This window comes from Macadamia integrifolia, chromosome 2, assembly GCF_013358625.1.
Source record: "Macadamia integrifolia cultivar HAES 741 chromosome 2, SCU_Mint_v3, whole genome shotgun sequence".
Classification (NCBI taxonomy): Eukaryota; Viridiplantae; Streptophyta; class Magnoliopsida; order Proteales; family Proteaceae; genus Macadamia; species Macadamia integrifolia.
Window position 1 is genome coordinate 16,279,009 of NC_056558.1, and position 19,142 is coordinate 16,298,150.

Here is a 19,142-nt window from a genome sequence, read left to right on the forward strand (position 1 = left end):
TGGCTACTATTCCATCCACAAAATATCCTTTTCCTCCTATGGTTCTTTCACTCTCTTGGGTTGATTCCCACTCATGAGTTTTGTCAACTAAGTCAAGTAAGAATTCTCATGTCTTTCCTTCATCTGTAAAGGATGTGAATCCCTCAGGGCACATAGACTCTATCATTTTTTTAGTTGGGTAATCAATACCCTCATAAATTATTTGACATAAATACCATAGGTCTAGGCCATCGTGAGGGCATTCTTGGAGTAGATCCTTGAATCTCTCTATAAGTTTGGAAAATGACTCACTAGGCTTTTGCCTAAACTGAAGGATATCACTTCTAAGCTTATTGGTCTTGTGAGTTGGGAAAAACTTCTTAAGGAAGACAGCTGTGAACTGTTCCCATGAGGTTATGGAATTTTTGGGTAACCCATACAACCACTTCTTAGCTTGGTCTTTCAATGCAAAAGTGATAAACCTAACCTTAACAGCATCATCAGAAAACTGTTGGATCTTAATTAGAACACATACCTCTTCAAATTCCCTTACAAAATAGGTATGCATCCTCAGAGGTCAACCCATGGAAGTGGGGCAACATAGTGATGTATTGAGATTTGAGTTCAAAATTATTGCCCTGGGCTTGTGGTAGAACTATGCAGGAAGGTTAGCTGTTCTAGCAGGGTAGAACCTATCTTTCAGAGATTTAGGTGAAGGGTTTTGATGTTGGTCTCCCATATTGAAGGGTTTTAAAGAGAGCAAACGTATAGGGTAACTACTTGTTAGATCTCTTCTTTCTAACCGATTCTTAGTATTACATACCCACCTAACACTCATGCAACAGAAAACTACCCACAACTAGAGTAAGACAAGCATAAAAGAATGGGTAGCAAAATTTTTTTTTTATGATTTTTTAATGATTTTTTTTTATTTTTCTGATTTTTTTTTTTTTTTTTGTTTTTTTAGAGCTTACCGGCAGGGATCCGGGGTTGCTCAGGTCAATTCCTGAGGTACTGCTACAGGGCGAAACCTGTCTTTATCATACTGTAAGGCATGGCGACCTCCACCAATACAACTATTATTGCAAGTTGTTCTTCTCAGGAATTCAATAAAAGAAAAGAAAAATCAAAACAAAGCAAACAAAGCACTACGATTTACCAAAATAAAGTGAAAAATAACATGGAACTGTCTCCCCGGCAACGGTGCCAAAAACTTGTTTGACATTTTAAATGTAACCGCAAGCGTACGGATCAGTGTAGCTACGGGTCGAACTCAGGGAGAGCAGCCACTTTATTTATTTTTTCTTTTAATAATGCGAAAGTGAACCTATTAATGGTTGTGATCTAATTCTAATTACCATCCTAAACATATGTATCTAAAATAACGTCCTAACCATTCGTCATCTAAGAATTTAAAGACACAAGCCATGCAATTAAAATTAAATAAATAAATAAGTGAATAAACAACCCACATAATTAAAAAATAATAATAATAATAAATAAAAGAAAAAAATACTGAAATAAAAATAAAGTAAAAGAAATGGGAGAAAGCTAGAGAGAGACTCACAAGTAGGTTTCTATACTTAGCCCGAGGGATGCATCATAATATGAGCTTCCCTACTTGACCAGAGAGTCACTCTTACAAGGGTTACTCTACTTGGCTTTAGGGAAAGGGAGACAATTAAAATAAAAGAAATAAATTGATGGTTCTATGGCTAGGAGGGGCAAAGCCAACACATACACTAGCCATGAACCTTAGGGGAAAGGGATAGCAATAATGTAATGGCCGAAATTAAAATTCTAAATTAAGAAAGAAAGGGTAGTTAGAAGAGGGAATGAGAGGAGGGAGAGAAGACTACTGAGGGAGCCTACTTACATGAACTTCAACCCTTGAACTGAAAAATTGATCGATTTGAGATACTACCAGTACTAAAAACAAGATCTAAAATAAACCAAATCTAAAATTTTTAGTACTAGAGAAAACAAATCTGAAGAAAAAAAAAATGAACTTGAAAGACATGCTTCATAGCTTGTTCTTATCACCTAGAACTAAGCCTAGAACTAGAACTTGAAAATTACAACTTCAATTACTTAAATAATAAAAATAAAAGACTGAATAAAAAATAAAAGTGCTTGCATTAATTGAATAAAAGAACTTACAAAATTGTTTAAAGCATAAACCTAGAACTAGAGATAGAGAAAGAGGAAACTAGAGAAAGAGATAGAGCAACAAAAAAAAAACCCTAGAAGAAGAATGAATTAGAGAGGAAGAGAGGGACAATTTTTTAGGGTTTTGTGGACTCCCTTTTATAGGGAATAGGAGAGAGAGAAGGACGTCCAAGGGTGGATCCCCTTGGACGATTTTGTGGTGAGGTGGAGGAGAGAAAAGAGAGAAAACATGTGGAGAGATCTCCCACGATTTTCTTGCCTTTTTTCCATATTTTTTCTCTTTTTTCTATTTTTCTCTCTCTTCTTGCAGAAGAAACGCCCCTTGGCCAATTTTCCTTGCTTGGATTTAGACAATATACTATTTTAAATGGGAAATTCCATCCATGCCCTTGTCTTTTCTTTTCCCTATTTTTTGTCTTTATTTTCTCTCTCTTCTTCAAACTTGCGTACAACTATCTTGGCCGACCTCCTTTGAGTGATGAGTAGGAGAGAGAAAATATTCTAAAAAAAAACCTCAACGAAATAGCAGCTAAGAGGTTGGAACTTGAGAACTCCTAATAAGGAAAAGATTTTGCACACCACAACTCACCAACTACGCTAGGTAGTTGTTGTTACAAAAAACGAATCTTCAATCACTTAAGGATGTGGTCCATTGATCCTTGTTGGAATTTGAAATATTCCTTATACCCTTGGAACAACTGCAGATGGGCTGGTTCTGCATCTCGGTTCAGTTCTGATCCATTATTCTTTTTTCTTGCCCGAAAAGAATAATTACTTGTACGGTTGACCAAACGAATGTGTACTTTTAATTGAACATGTCCATCTTGCTCAGAATTTCATCCTCTTCACAACCATGAAAAGAAATAGGACCTCTTTTGTGTAAAATTGAAGATATAACACCCGATAGTCCTTAAGGCATTGAAAGTATAAAACATGCAAAAAGAGAGTAAAACCCAAGGTAGCTCCATTCTAAATATGTAAAATGTATGATTTACTACCCTAGATTTCACACATAAATGTGTTCATCACTGGGTGCATGGCAGGCTAGCACCATGTGCTGCTGCCTATGGGCTATGGGCATGGGCAATAGCCATGGGCAGCAAGCATGCGTGTAGCCTGGCCTAATGACCATCGCGCGCAGTGCTTGTGGTTTATAGATTTTTCTGGTGATGATCATGGGAGATCCGTCAATCTGATTTTGGCATGCCATATATCATCAAAATTGTACTTTCAAGCACTATCCATCCTTACGGTCATCTTGACCAGATTCCTTCGTATATAAAAAGTCAAAATTGGACCCTCTTCTCTCCCGCATGAGGGCTTCCAGGGTTTCAGGTCCGAGAGAGTTTTTAGGTTATTTAGGTAGGTAGGGGATGAATTTTAGGGTGTTTGGGGTAGGTAGGGGATGAATTTTAAATGATGATGATGTTCTATAACATGTTATATTTTGATGAAAATGATATGAGATGTATGTATGTTAAGATTGAATTGAACACTCGGTGTGGTTGAGGTGGTATCGGTACCGCGATTGCCATATATTTGTTGCATTCATGCATTGATTATATGCATTAGAATTAGTTGTAGTCGTGGATTACACTTTGTGGCCAATGTGTTCCTGGTGTCATGTACTCCGGGACTGCATTTGGAAATGGATACACTTCGTGGCTGATGGGAATCTCGGTGTTGCATAGTCTATACTCAACTGCTATTTGTGCTAGATATGTATATAGTCGTGGGTTACACCTTATGGCCAATGTGCTCCTAGTATCGTGTACCCCGGGACTATACTTGGAAATGGACCAGCTTCATGGTCGATGGTGATACTGGTGTTGCGTGGTCCATACTAACTGTATCATTATGAAAGGCATATAGGATATTGTGGTTAGGTGACATTTCCCTTGCTATGTCCCCTTGCCAATAGGGATAAGGTGTTGGATAACCCAATGATGGTATGTTTGATGAACCTTCTTGAAATTACCTATAATATGATGTGATTGTTGTTAGAGCAGAAAACTTAATCGACCTGGCCGATGGTGATGCTAGTGCTGTGACTGCCAGGAAGGGGTTATCAGGGATTTCCTGGATGATTGATGGATGCATACTGGGACCGGTAGACTCCTAATCATGGCTAGGGTTTGTATCGCTTTGTAGTTGATGGCGATTCCGAGATAAGGGATATAGCCTAATGTGCCGTAGTAGCATTTACCAGACTTAGTTGTATTGTTAGGTGGATTAATAATCAAATGGACTGCATCATTCGCATCATGGACTATGTGTTTAATTTTTATATTCATATCATCATGAAATATTATATATGTGACTGCTTATGCTTGATTGTGCATGAACCCCACCCCTCATTGAGCAAGTTGGAAGCTCACCCCATGTATATGCCCCCTTTTAAATGATGATACAGGTACAATAGTGACGTTGGGTGGTGACTCGACCTCGGCGGGGCCTGATTATGGTGTAGGTGACTGGTGGATGCCAGAGACCAAAGAGCATGATCAGGATTGTGCCTGTGATTACTGTGCTTATGCAGCACCATGAGGTGTGCGGCGTGTTTGATTAGTCTGATAAAGAACTGGGAACTGTACATTTTTGGGCTATTATTTACAAGTCATGGATAATTGTAATGAAATAACTTGGTTAATAATATATGGTATCACTAGATGTTTTCCCCTTTTTACTTATGGTTCTGCTATTATACTCTGATTCTGCTACAAATTGGTTGGTTTATGTTGTGAGATTGTTTATGTTAAGGTACTACTATCAGAGATTCTGGTAGGTTTGTAAGATGGGTATGTATCTTACTCACACCAATGGTAATTCTAATGGTAAGTTGGGTCTACTAGAATTGAGGTGTGACATGAACAGTGGCTAAGGATTTGGTTTATAACTCAACCAAAGGGTCCTTAAGGCCTGTTTGGCTTAACACCCTAAACTGAAAAGTAATTCTAAAAACTACTTCTAAAAACATAAAAATATTTGAAATTTAATTCCCCTTAATGGACCCCACCAAATACTGACCTATTAAGTTGGATTTGGTCAACATTAGGACCTCTACATAGTGGGTAAGTGCGAGGCTCAGGGGTGTAGGGATGTAGGCCCCACAAAAAAAAACTTAATTTTTTGTAGTATTTCTACCAGCCAAACTGGCTGGCCGGTTGCCTTATTTTTGGCCTTCCAACAGACTAATCCTATAATACCCTACTTCTTTAACCCGATCTGATTATACGGTTGACCCGATTTAACCATGCAAGACCCAAACCGGAGAGAGTTAGAGCGGGTTCCTTATGGACTATGATGGCAAGGGTGACCTTAAACACCGGCTGGCCCGACAAGTTCGAGCCAGTGCCAGAAGAGACGGGAATACCCAAGCCATGTACATACACCTATCATAAGGCCATATACGGATAAAGCAGGTATGTAGCAGTATATTAAGGTGCATACGTATATTACATCGTACGCCAAGAGTGAGATTCGTGCCAAGGGCCGAATTCTGTCAAAATCCCAAGTTTTGGCCCTCAGGTGGGCGGACAGGTGGGCGCATCCACCCACCTGAGTGACCCACCCATGTGAATTACTTAGTATTTTAAAGAAGTATATATAGCATTTATACTTTTCTTTTCTTTTCTCATTTATGACACTCGTACGTTGGTGAGAAGAGTAAAGAGGAGAGAGAAAAGAAAGGAAAGAAGAAGAGAAGAGAAGGAACAGGAAGAAGAGATGGATTTCAGCGATGCTGAGGCTTGATCTTCCCATTCCGATGCCGGAAGAGTGATCTTCAACACTAGATCTACATTTAGAGGTGAGCAAAGTTTGGGTTCCTTAAACCTTCACCATACCCAAGTAAAACCCTTGATTTGGGTAGGGTTTCTTGAGATCTTGTAAATCCCCCTTGAAATGATGAATCTAAGGTTTAATAGATGATTTATGTATTGATCTAGAAGGATTTGAAGAAGTATTTACAAGGTTGGAGAAGCATTGTGGATTTGAAGTGATTTTTGGGGTTTGAAGGTGTTCTTGAGCAAAGAAGGTAAGATGGCTTCCCATTCCTTAAATCTAACCTAGATCTAGGTTATCCTATAAGACCTTGAATGTGTGAAGAATGGGTTTGGAAAAGTCTCATTTGAATCCCCAAAGATTAGGAAAAGTTGGGAAGAAACAGCAGGTTTCCCGCCAAGACCGGTGGGCCAAACCGGTGGGCCATCTGGCCCGCCTGTGGGCACCCGCCTGAGAGGGCAGGGCCCTCGGGCACAACCGGCAGGCTAGATCGGTGGGCCAACCGGTAGGCCAACCGATGGGCCATACCGGTGGGCCAACAGGTGGGCTGACCTACCCGCCGGTCCAGACTGGTGGGTCTGACTGGTGGGTCAGATAGGTGGGCTGTCCGACCCACCCGAGAGGCTTCGAATGTGATTTTTACGTCCGATTGGACCCGAATTAGACGTGTGACCTTCTTTTAGGATTCTAAACATGATCATGTCATTGGATTATGTTAATCTTGATTCCAAAATGGTGAAATACTAACCCCGATCACTCATGTTAGGTTCACCAAATCCTACGTTTCTCGCACCGGATCTCACCCGTACCGAGCGTGAATCCTTGTACACTACAAGTAAGTGGGGAGAGGATGTTTGGCCTTGTTTCAAGGAATTTGTTGGCATTCATTTAATTGTATCTAGTCTAGTCATGCCATCATGGAAATGCTATGTAGATTAGTCATCCTCACATGGTTATGCATAGGTGTTGTGTTTATTTTCTAAATGCCAAGTGATAATATGCTTCTGTGATGAATGTGGACATCATTGTGCATGATGCATTAATAGACTAGATGCCATAGTTAACTTGGAAACGAGTGCATTGGTGGCCCGTGGTATGGGACGCAGTGGCACTATGCAATCGTACTATTGTCATATAAGAGCATGCAGTTTAGGATTTTCACCTTCCCATGCTACGACCCTTCCCAACAGGGGTTAAGGTGTTGGGTTACCATTTGGGGGGAAGCAGTGGTCGCGGTTGTTGGGTCACTATGGCTGTTAAACATTACGCCCGGCTGGTCAATAAGACAGTCGGCAACCCCGGTGGTATATTCAAGAGGACCAATCGTACTGCTTTTAAATTGCTGGAGTCAGCACCTTTAATTTCAGCCATTTACTTTTCTATTGAGAGTCGGTGGTTGGCATGTTTTATTTTTCCGAGTACTCATGGTGGGCCTTCTCCGACAGACCTATGGGCGTATCACAGGATGGAGTTCGCAGCTCGTACCCGGAGCATACGCGCACTGTGGTTGTAGTAGCACTAAACCAAAGACTTAGTAATGTTGCTTAGGTGGATGTGATTTAAAATGTATTACATAGTATGTGGTGCATATGATTGTGTTTTATTGTGTGGACTGCTGTGTGGTCCATCTTTCCACTTACTGAGCTAGTGAGCTCATCCCACGTGTGCACCTCTTTTAGATGATTTTGCAGGTTATCAACCAGATGAGCACGGGGCGGGTCCCACGGTTGAGTTCCCTGAAGAGGACTGGTGGACCCCTGAGGAGTTAGAGCACGGCACTGACTGTTCGTACGAGAGTTGTGCTACGGGATCACAGTTCTGATGCCGAGCTGACCTCCACTTCTGATGCCGGGCTGAGCTCTACTTTGCTGTCGAGCTGAGCTGTACCTTGTGAAGCCGAGCTGAGCTCTAGGTTCTGATACCGAGCCAAGCAGTATACTCTGATTTTGATGATTTCTTTTATGTACTTGACATATGAATTATACTTTCATTGTGTAAGTATCATGCCTTCGGGCCCACATGTATATAACTATTGTATCACAATTCGGGTATCAGGTATTATGGGGATATTCACAGGTAAACCAAGTCTTCCGCTGATCTGATAAGCTTTTATAAGTTGTGTGTATGTTGTGGTGGAATACAGTATCAGATGATCCTGGCAGGTTTGGGTTAACCGGTGTTAACCCGGTCACTGACCCGGTTCGGTGTGAACGGGGTGTGACAAATCCTCTATCTTACGTTACCTAACATGTGTGGGGCCTTTCCAACAACTTTTGACTATTTTACCCCTCCTACTTGGCTATTAAATCATCAAATTTCTCCCTTCTACTACTGTACATGTGTGATCCATAAAATAACAATCTGTTTCCCTTGTGCCAATTAGGTCCTGACACTGGGGAACAACTGCTTCAAAATTCAGGGTGTTACAGAAGGATGTCTCTGTTGGAGCCATAATTTAGGATTTTTAGGTTAGCCTTTTTATGTGGCATGTAACTATCTTAAAAGAGGATTTTATTAAGTGTAAAGAGGTGTAACATGTAAGGGGTTGGCAACATGTTCAAACTTGTCATTTTATTTGACAGGTTTGCTTCGGTTGTGATAAGAGAGAGGAAGTGGGAATGGTTACTCTAACTGTCTGTATTTAAATTTTTTGGAGTCTATTTAGTAGAGCAAAGAATTTGCGCTAGGGATCCAACACATCAACAACAAAACTCTTAAATGTTATTTCTCTTTACCATAGAAATGTACTTAGATTCAAATTCCTTTTTTCTTTCTTTTATATGTTATCTTTATCTTTTAAAGAGTTTCTTTGCTTTTGAAACTTTGTAATTGTAGTCTACGTTTCTTCTTAATGCAATAACAAATTTATCGTTTTCCTTTAAGTTTCAAGCTTATCTTCGTCAAGTTCCTAGTTTATCATCATATTCCAATTCATTGTCCATTAAACTAAAAATTCAAAGACCTTGGAGTAATCGAGGCGTGAGAGAACTCAATTTGCCTTGACTGGAAGTTAGGTTTTGATTTGAATCTTGTAGAAAGGATTCTGGAACACCTACATGAGAAAATATATGATCAATGTATTTCTACAAGTTGAAAGGTGATTGTAGCCAGAAATTTTTGGCACACCCGGTGGGACACTAGAAAGCAAATTGTGATGATTTGAGGAAGAAGAAATGCTCACCAGGGGTAATGCAAAGTGCTCAACCAGGGACATTAATCTTGCAAATTTGTAAAAAATTTCAATGAAATTGCTGTGGAGTACCTATCAAGGGAACCCAGCCTCATAATCAGGCAATACAAGCACCCAACCAGGGGGAAAATCCTATAAATTGCTCACATCATCCTTCACACTTCCCACCCCCAAAGTGGATATCGAAAGCTCTTTCACTTTTAAGAATTGTGGGTATCCCACCTTGACTCTGCTCCTTTCTGTTTTCAAAATTGGAATGATATGGATGATCCTAACCTTATAAATTAGTTAGGTTTAGCAAACTCCTCACTAATTGGAACCATAATGTTTGGTGATATTGACAACCTAAAAGCTTCCCTTCTTGTTGAACACCTCAATTTGGAAAACCTACTTCATCCTCCTCTTGATGATTTATCAGGAATATGTTCAAAACTTGATTGGGCCATTGAGGCGGAATAGAAATTTTTGTTTCAGAAATCTAGGGATCTCTATATCTCTCAAGGAGATAGAAATACTAGATTCTACCATACTATTGCCAAGATGAACATCTGAAAATGGAGTATTGATTCCATTTGCACTTCTGATGGCTTAAGAATCCATAAATCTATTGAGGTTACTAGAGAATTTTCCCATTTCCTATCAAACTTATTCACTACCTCTAACCCTTTGGACCCTTCGTTCATTGAATGTCTACACCCCCCATCCTATAATCCCTTGAATGTGAATTGTTAAGAAAAATTCCCTCTTTCAAGGAGATTCATAGGGTGGTGTTCTCTTTCGGGCCTTGCAAAGTCCCTGGCCCTGATGGGTTCTAGGTGGTTTCTTACCAAAAATTTTGGGACCTTATCAATCCTGACATTTGTAGCTTTGTTATGAATTTCTTTTGGGATATCACCCTTCCAACTATACCTCATTTGTCTTATACCTAAGAAATATGATGCTTATTTGGTAGGTGACTTCAGACCTATTAGCCTTTGCAATATCTCATACAAGGTCAATGCCAAGATCATTGCTTTTAGGCTAAAGGGCGTCTTGCACAAAATTGTTTCACCCTTCCAATCTGATTTTGTGCCTGGCAGACAGATTTCTGACAATAAAATTATTGCGCAGGAGATTTTTCATTTCCTTAAAAAGACTAAAGGCAAAAGTGGTTATGTTGCAATAAAATTGGATATGGCTAAACCTTATGACAAATTAGATTTGGGTTTTCTTAGAGCCATTTTTGACTTCCTAGGGTTTGGAGAAAAACAGGGAGATATTATTAGTTATCTTGTAAGCTCCTCATCTTTCTCCATTAAACTTGAGGCTCTGCTTTTGAATTTTTTTAACCATCTAGAGGAATTAGGAAAGGCTATCCTTTAAGACCTTTCCTTTTTATTGTGGCTAGGGAAGCACTATCTAGGTTGCTCTCTACCTATAGCGATCTCAACCTCTTCAAAGGTATTAAAGTGGCTCGGTGCTCTCTTGAGATATCTCATCTTTTTTTCACTGATGATACCTTTATTTTCTGTAGAGCTACTAGTGAGGATATCTTTATTATCAAATGCATATTGAACCTATTCTCTAATCTATTGGGCCTCACGGTTAACTATGATAAAAGTAGTTTAGCATTCAGTTCCAATGTGAACCCCTCCCTTAAGAATTCTCTCTCAAACATCCTTGGCATTAAGGAAAAGAATGTTGATTCTACTTATCTTGGTACCAATCTTTTCCACCCTAGATCCAAAGTGATAAGTGATCGCTATTGTGAACGAATCAAAATAAACCCTAACTAAACTATGAGATAGTGGTAAGAAAGGGGTCGAACCCATAGAGAACTAGAAGGCTAAATCTACTAAAATTGAGGTGAACGTTGTTTTGAAAATCAATTTTGTAAAATTCATAATTTAAATTAAAATTCAATAAACCAATTAACTAGAATAAGAATTAATGATAAGAAGCTATCCCTAGGTCTCGAATCTGTTTTGGTATTGTTACCAATTTCTGGTTCATACTTCAGTTCACTGAAACTATAAGTTCCAATGCAACCACAAAAACACAATATTTGACTACACTAAGCATAATCTATCCTATCAAGCACTATCGTCTATCGCTTCGCTTAGCACACTTAGTTTGATTAGTTAAAGGCTATCATTAGTGTATACCAAAAATCACATGAAATACTATTGCTTGAATAGAATAATTGAATTACAGAAAAAAATATCATAAACTAATTTAACTATTAAAAATCATCCACAATGGGAAGGGATCTTTAAAATCAAACAATCAAGTATGAACTTAAACCAAAAATTAAATAACAATAACACAAAACTTCATCTAGACCTAAAGATAGAAAGGAACTTAGCCACTCATGGTGCTAATGGATGAATGGCAACAATGATAATGATAATGATGAACCTTTGGCGTCATGGTAATCTTCTGTGTGCAATGTTATCCCTCCAAATCCTATCCTCATAGAATGAGTATGTGTAGCTAGTTCCAAGAGGGAGAGGGAACCGTGGTGCCTGGGAGATGGCTCAAGAATGAGGGATCAGATATATAAGGGTGTATGCTAGCCAATATAGGGAGAGAAAATAGGGATACCGTGCATGGGAGATAAAATAGGGAAAGGAGTGGTAGAGATTGTATGGGGTTAGGAAAGAGAAAGATGGATCATGGGAAAGAAGGCTATTAGGAGAGAGAGAGCTAGCTTAGGACAAAAGAGAAGAGAGAGAAACATGGGAGAGAGGGGAATCAGGAGAGAGAGATCTGGTGAGAAGTTCGAACCGTGCCTGGGATAAAAGGGAGGGAGAGATTAGAGAAATCTATGGGAGAGAAACCGTGGGATGGGGGAGAAGTAATAGGGAAAAAAAGGAGAGAGAGGGAGCTAACCGATTGGGAGAGAGAGAGTCTAGGGAGTAATAGATACTATGGGGTCTCTCTCTCCCTATTTCCCTATTTCCTTATTTTTTTATTTTTTATTTATTCTCTTATCTCTTGGAAATCCCAACTTTACCCTTCATTCTTTGCCTTGCTTCTAGACTAAACCACATCCGTCCATTTAGCATCAAACTCATGCATATCTCTTGCAAACCCTGCAACCAAATATCACCACAATATGTGGTCGAATTAATCATGAAAACCTAATTAAAATTAACAATTGAATGGTGATTTCATGAATAATTACAACCTGATCACACTCCCCAACTTGCACTTTTACTCATCCTCGAGTGAAAGACAATCAAAACTACTCTGGTTATTATGCCAGTAACTTAACGTAACCACTCATAAACAAGTAAGAGCATCATCAAAGAATCAATAACAAGAATTCTAAATATGCCAATAATTCAACACAAAGTTAAACAAAGAACAACATCCTCGTTCATTCTAACCAACTTTTACTCTTTCATTCAAAATCAACCATCGTAGCTAAGTCATGAAGTCCAAGTGCTATACAAGCCATCACTTTTGTCATGCAACTATGATTATGCTTCTTTTTCTCTTTTTTTTTTTTTTTTTTCCTGATCTGTGCAATGTCCTGACCTATTAAGCATTCTAGATGGGCTATGTGGCGAGCTTTCAATCAATTGCTCTCAAGCCAAGACTAGATCAAAATTTTCAAACATTTATCAAACTATCTGACCTTTTTACTCGAAACTCCATGTTTGTAACACAAAGACCCAGTTACTCAGAAGGAAGTCTTATCTTGATTTAAAAAATTTTCAACACATAAGGCTTGCATAGTTACACAAAGATCATCATAAAGATTCACTAAAATGGAAATTTTAGATTCAAAGCAAAAAAGTTAATCAACATAGAAGAGTAATAATATTCTAAGTTTAACTAATTGTTAAATACATCAACACACTTAAAAATCACATGCTATAACTCTTGACAAAGACCTTAAAAGTTCTGGAGTAGAAAAATTAAGTAGAAATGTGCAATTAATACCAAAGTTCAAGTTCAAATTATTCATTCAATCAAAAATTCACCCTCACACCCCAACTTAAATGACATTGCCCCCAATGGCATGTGAAAGAATAGCCCAATAAAGCAAGGGGAACAAAGCAAAGTAAAGCAAAGGGAAGGAGTAATACAACCTGATGGAGTAAAGTGCTACTGCTATCATCTGCACCGACATGGTTATGCTCGACTACTAAACCTGAAAAAATAGAACTAAACAAAAACATGAAATAAAATGGTGGGTTGCCTCCCACAAGTAGTAAGTTTATAGTCTTCATCCAAACAAACAGTGGAACTCAAAAGAAATCATAAACTGGATCAATTCTTGGCCTTCGGTAATACCATCCACATAAGGTTTAAGGTGTTGCCTATTAAACTGAAAAGTGTACCCCATTTTAGGATCTTAAATTGCAATAGCACCATGGGGCAACACTTTAGTGACCACAAAGGGGCCATCCCATCGAGAGCAAAGTTTACCAGGAAAGAGGCATAGCTTGGAATTGAAAAGCCATACTTTCTGGTTAAATTCAAAAGACTTCTGGACAATATGTTTATCATGAAAAGCCTTTATCCTAGCCTTATAAATATGTGCGCTCTCATACTCATCATTGCACATTTCTTCCAACTCCAAGAGTTGAAGACAACGGTTGGAACCACCTTTGACCATATCAAAATTAAATGTTTTAATGGCCCACAAAGCACAGTGTTCCAACTCAATAGGTAAGTGACAAGCTTCCCCAATTACCAATCGGTAAGGGGACATGCCAATAAGAGTCTTATAAGTAGTATAGTAGGCCCACAATGCATCATCTAATCTCATAGACCAATCTTTCCTATCAGGCCTAACCGTTTTCTCAAGAATGCGCTTGATCTCCCTATTGGACACCTCTACTTGACCACTGGTCTGCGGATGATAAGGCATGGTGATCTTATAAGTAATAGAATACTTCCGCAGTAGAGCCCCAAAATTCCAGTGCTTAAAATGGGAGCCACCATCACTGATGATGGCATGTGGGAATCCAAAGCGACTAAAAATGTGACTCTGAACAAACTTAACTACCACTTTATGATCATTGGTTCTCGTGGCCACTGCTTCCACCCATTTGGACACATAATCTACTGCAACCAAAATGTACTCAAAGCCGAAAGATGGAGGGAAAGGTCCCATGAAATCTATACCCCACACATCAAATATCTCAACAACAAGAATAGGATTAAGGGGCATCATGTCTTTACGAGCCATATTTCCGAATTTCTGACATTGAACATAATTATGGTAGAACTCATGGGCATCTCTAAAGATAGTAGGCCAAAAGAAACCACTCTGTAAAACCTTGGCAGTAGTTTTCTTGCCACTAAAATGCCCTCCACATGCAAGAATGTGACAAAAGGTAAGGATATTATGAAACTCACTCTCTGGGACACATCGATGAATAATCTGGTTAGGACATACCTAAATAACTTTGGATCCCCCCAATAGTAGAACTTCAGCTGTGAGAAGAATCTATCTTTCTCTTGCTTACTCCAACCATCAGGAAGCTTCCTAACAGCCAGGTAGTTCACTATATGTGCAAACCAAGGAGAAGGCATATGAGAAATCACAAATAATTGCTCATTAAGAAATGAATCTCTAACCAACTCAGTGGTGGAGGGTGACTCAACTAAGGTCCTAGACAGATGATTTGCTACCACATTATCGGAACATTTCTTGTCCCGAATTTCTAAATCAAATTCTTATAACAGAAGAATCCATCTAATCAACCTAGGTTTGGTGTCTTTCTTGGCAAGTAAATGCCTAAGAGCAGCCTGATCAACATACAACACAACCTTGGATCCAAGGAGATAAGATTAAAATTTATCGAGAGCAAACACAATTGCTAGTAATTCTTTCTCAGTCGTTGTATAATTCAATTGTGCTTTTGAGAATGTCTTACTTGCATAATATATGACAATGGGTTTCTTGTCAACTCTCTATCATAACATAGCTCCAACAGCATAGTCAGATGCATCACACATAATATCAAATTGTACAGACCAATCGGGGGCTGGATTATGGGTGCTGCAGACAATAAAGATCTAATGGTATGGAAGGCTCAAAGGCAATCATAAGCAAAGACAAAATGAGCATCCTTGGCAAGAAAATTGCACAAGGGTCTAGATAAAGTACTGAAGTCCTTAATGAACCACCTATAGAAACCTGCATGGCCTAAAAATGAACAAACCTGCATGGCCTAAAAATGAACGAACCTGCCGAACAGAAGTGGGAGGTGGGAGTTTGGCAATCAACTCAACCTTAGCCTTATCAACCTCTATCCCACGTTTGGACACAATGTGACCTAGAATCATGCTGTCTTGAACCATGAAATGGCTCTTCTCCTAACTCAAAATCAGATTTGTCTCTATACCGTTTCAAAACTATGGTCAATTTTAAGAGGCAATCATCAAAGGAAGACCCAAACACAGAGAAATCATCCATGAAAACCTTAAGAAAATCTCCCACCATGTCAAAAAAGATAGACATCATGCACCTCTGAAAGGTGGTGGGTGCATTACATAACCCAAAGGGCATCGTCCGTGAGCGATTCTTGCACAATTAAGAACATCCTTGCCATTTAACAATACCCCACACCCTTGTATAGGAAGCATCTACCATTTGCTCTCAGAGTACTCTCCATGACATGCACTGACCTCCCCAAGGATGCAGGCATAACAGGGAGTCCCTCACCAAATGATTTCACTTTGAGCACGATGCATGATGCGGCTAGCGAATACAATTACAAACAATCGGTTAGCCAAACATACTTTTAAAAAATGTGGGGGTGGAAAATGTTCTTGCATTTAATGGTAGCATCTAGTGTCAGAAGCTTGACATTTATCCCTAGTGGAGTGGCCACTGTGAGGGTAGCAGCCGGAGATGAGGTCTCTCTTCCCCTTTTAGGGGGGGAAAGGATCGGCATTGACTCCATCCTCTCTCCTCTCTTTCTCTTTTATGAGGGAGTGGTGTGTCATGTGTGGTTACCCACGAGCCCCGCACTACTGTATCACCGCTTGGAGATACGTGGAAGCCTATTTCGCAGGAGTATAAAGTTCTTCATTTGAGACGGGGATTTGATGATGGTCTAATATGGGGATCGGGATCATACAAAAGGGTTTGGAGTCGCCACCTAGGATTATGGGCCTAGGACCCAAGGGTGGGCCTAATTCCTGAGAAAACGGCCCAAAAGTTGGTTTGGTCTAGAGATTTAGGGTGAGTGTCAGGTTGTAAAATTGGTAAGGTGTTAGGCACCCAATCTACCCGGTTCAACTGGTCTTCCTACTAGATGCTTAAGAACAAATATTTTCCACAATTATTCCTATTTCGCATACGTGGCTAAGTTATCACATATATGTACATTGATTGAATTTAAATAATTATGTACACTAAAACAAGGTCTATATAAAGTCTACATTATGCAAATTCTATTGAGAAATTATACCTAAGCTTGACCCCTGTTTCGGGTCAAGAGGGGTGGAACCCCTGATTGATGCTAGTACAAACTTCTTTGTGGATTCTCCTGGCTCAAGGGAAGACGGTCGTGAGCTCCAACTTCCTTTCTTGAGAGATGCTGATTGTGATAATATTCGAGAAGAGTTCTGGCTAGGAACAGTTACCTTTGGTTTTTGAATTCGGACATAGCTTCGACTATGGAAGGCTATTTTTGGGCTTAGGCTGAGGTGGTATTCTGACAGAGCTTTCGCTAGGGATGGGCCACTTTTGGGTTTTGGCTAGGGTGGCACTCGAGCAAGACTTCCGCTAGGGATAGGCTATGGGAGGGCTAGGCTGAGATGGCTCTCGGACAGAGCTTCAGCTAGAGATAGGCTATGGGACTAGGAGAAAACTTTTCCTAAAAATCTCACTCAAAGAAAGCAAAGGATTGAAGAGTCCCAAAGGCCCAAAGAATGCTTCGAAGATCCAAAGAACACTTTGGATCTTATGAAGATCTCTTCGAAGACTTCAAAAACTTTAAGGGGGGAGGGGAGGAGAGAGGGAAAAGCTTCTCTACTATGGGTTGTTGTGGTGAATCTTGGTGTGTAAAACCAAAGGGAGGGGGTATTTATAGAATTTTTGGACCAATAGGGAGGAAAGAGAAAATTCCTTAACCAAATGATAGTAAAAAGTAATTTTTCTAAACCAATGGGGTGAAAGTAAGAAAATTTGGACCAATGGGGTGGAGGGTAATTTTCTATAACCACTAGGGTGAAAGATATTTTTTTTGGATCAATCATATAAAAAGATTCCTTTTTGGGCCAATGGGAGGCCGCGGTGTAGGATACACTAGCGGGGCAGTGTAGGGTACATTAGCGGGTGAAGAGGGAATTCCTTCTCCAAACCGATCGCCAGAAGAGGGATTCTGATCATCGGTGGGAGTATCAAAGGTTTCAGCAGGGTTACGGGAGGCTTAACAGGGGTGTGGCGGTCTAGCAGGGGTGCTGGAACTCCAACAGGGACGTTAGAGCTGCATTAGTGGTGCTGGGGCTCTGGTAGTGGTGTTGGGGCTCCGGTAGTGGTGCTGGGACTCAGACATGGGTGCTGAAACTCAATCGGATATGCATAGGGCTTGGTCAGGTATGCACAGGGCTTAGTCGGGTATGTACGGGGCTTGGTCGGGTACACACGGGGTTGGTCAAGTGCACACGGGGCTTGGTTGGGTTCACACGGGGCTTGGCCGAGTGCACGCGGGGCTTGGTTAGGTGCAAGCGGGGCTTAGCCTAGTGTGCACGGGGCTCGCATGGGTGGGGTTTGGGCACTCAAGGCAAGGCGTGGGTACTCACATGGGCAGGGTTTGGGAACTCAAGGCAAGGCATGGGTGCTCGCATGGGTGGGGTTTGGGCACTCAAGACAAGGCATGGGTGCTCGCATGGGCAGGGTTTGGGTGCTCAAGGCAAGGTATGGGTGCTCGCATGGGCGGGGTTTGGGCACTCAAGGGGCAATTTCTGGGAGTGATTGCGAAAGATTCGATGGTCCAATTTTAACATACCATATATCATTGGAATCATAATTCTGAGTACTATGCGTCTATGCGGTCACTTTGACTAGATTCCTTTGTATATGAAATGTCATAATTGGACCATTCTTTTCTCTCGCACAAGTTTTCTAGGAATTCTGGGTGAGTATGGAATGCTTCTGGGAATAGTTACCTCAGTCAGTTATCATCTTTGTAGATTGGAGGCAAAAGGTTGCATCCAAGATCCATGTGTCATCATAGCGAGGGGAGGGCGACAAATTGGGTGTCTACAGAGGTGTAAGACGGGTAAGCATCTTACTCACACCTTTGGTATCCTATAACGGGGATTGGGGTGTGACACAAACTGACCTTAAGGTTTGTTTAGCTTATAAAAAAGGGAGAGTTGGATGTTTTCTCTCCTCTTGCTGCTGTGAATAGAAAGGCGGTCAGGGAAGAGAAAGAGAAACGAAGAGGAGAGGAAGGAAGAAGAGAAGGGGGTTGCTGTTGGCCTAGCTACTGCTACTACACATGTAGGTGTAGCAAAGGGTGTTATATCTATTCTTATGTCAATACACCTGCAAGACAAAGTGTTGCCTCACCTATGGAGCTGGAATATGGGTTGTCTAGCTGGAAATGACCCTTCACACATATGTGGCATCTATTGGGAAGGTAAAACCCTAACCCTAGCTTGTCACTTTGATCATGTTGGAAATTGGTTAAGGGTAGTAATACTATGCATATGAAAATTGAGAGTTGGAAATCACATGGGCCTAATATAGTCTCCTACAGCAAAAGCCCCAACTATGGAGCCCAATTGGGAACCCGAATGGGTATTGGACTATCCCAGAAACCCTAAAATTTAGAGCTTTTCATAATAAACTGAAATAGAGTGAAATTGGTGGTGGAAATTACCCACAGATGATCCTAATTTTACTCTAGAATAGGTGGTACAACTAGTAAGCATATCCAAGGAGCAAAATAGGGTTAAAGTGAGACCCAATGAATTTAATACAGTGCATAGAGACCCAACCTGGGCAGGGAAATGGATTAGTAGGGTGTAGAAAATTTATTAGGGATTAGACAGGATGCATTGC

The 19,142-nt window shown here is 40.3% G+C and overlaps 1 non-coding gene and 1 pseudogene across 1 annotated transcript; one reads left to right on the top strand and one right to left on the bottom strand.

Annotated features, from left to right (window-relative positions):
- Window positions 1–224: 224 nt before the first annotated feature.
- Window positions 225–331, top strand: LOC122072465. The gene has a single exon (XR_006138479.1). It is a non-coding gene; the product is annotated as a small nucleolar RNA R71 (small nucleolar RNA).
- Window positions 332–12,090: 11,759 nt separating this feature from the next.
- Window positions 12,091–15,424, bottom strand: LOC122063945 (annotated as a pseudogene).
- Window positions 15,425–19,142: the final 3,718 nt, after the last annotated feature.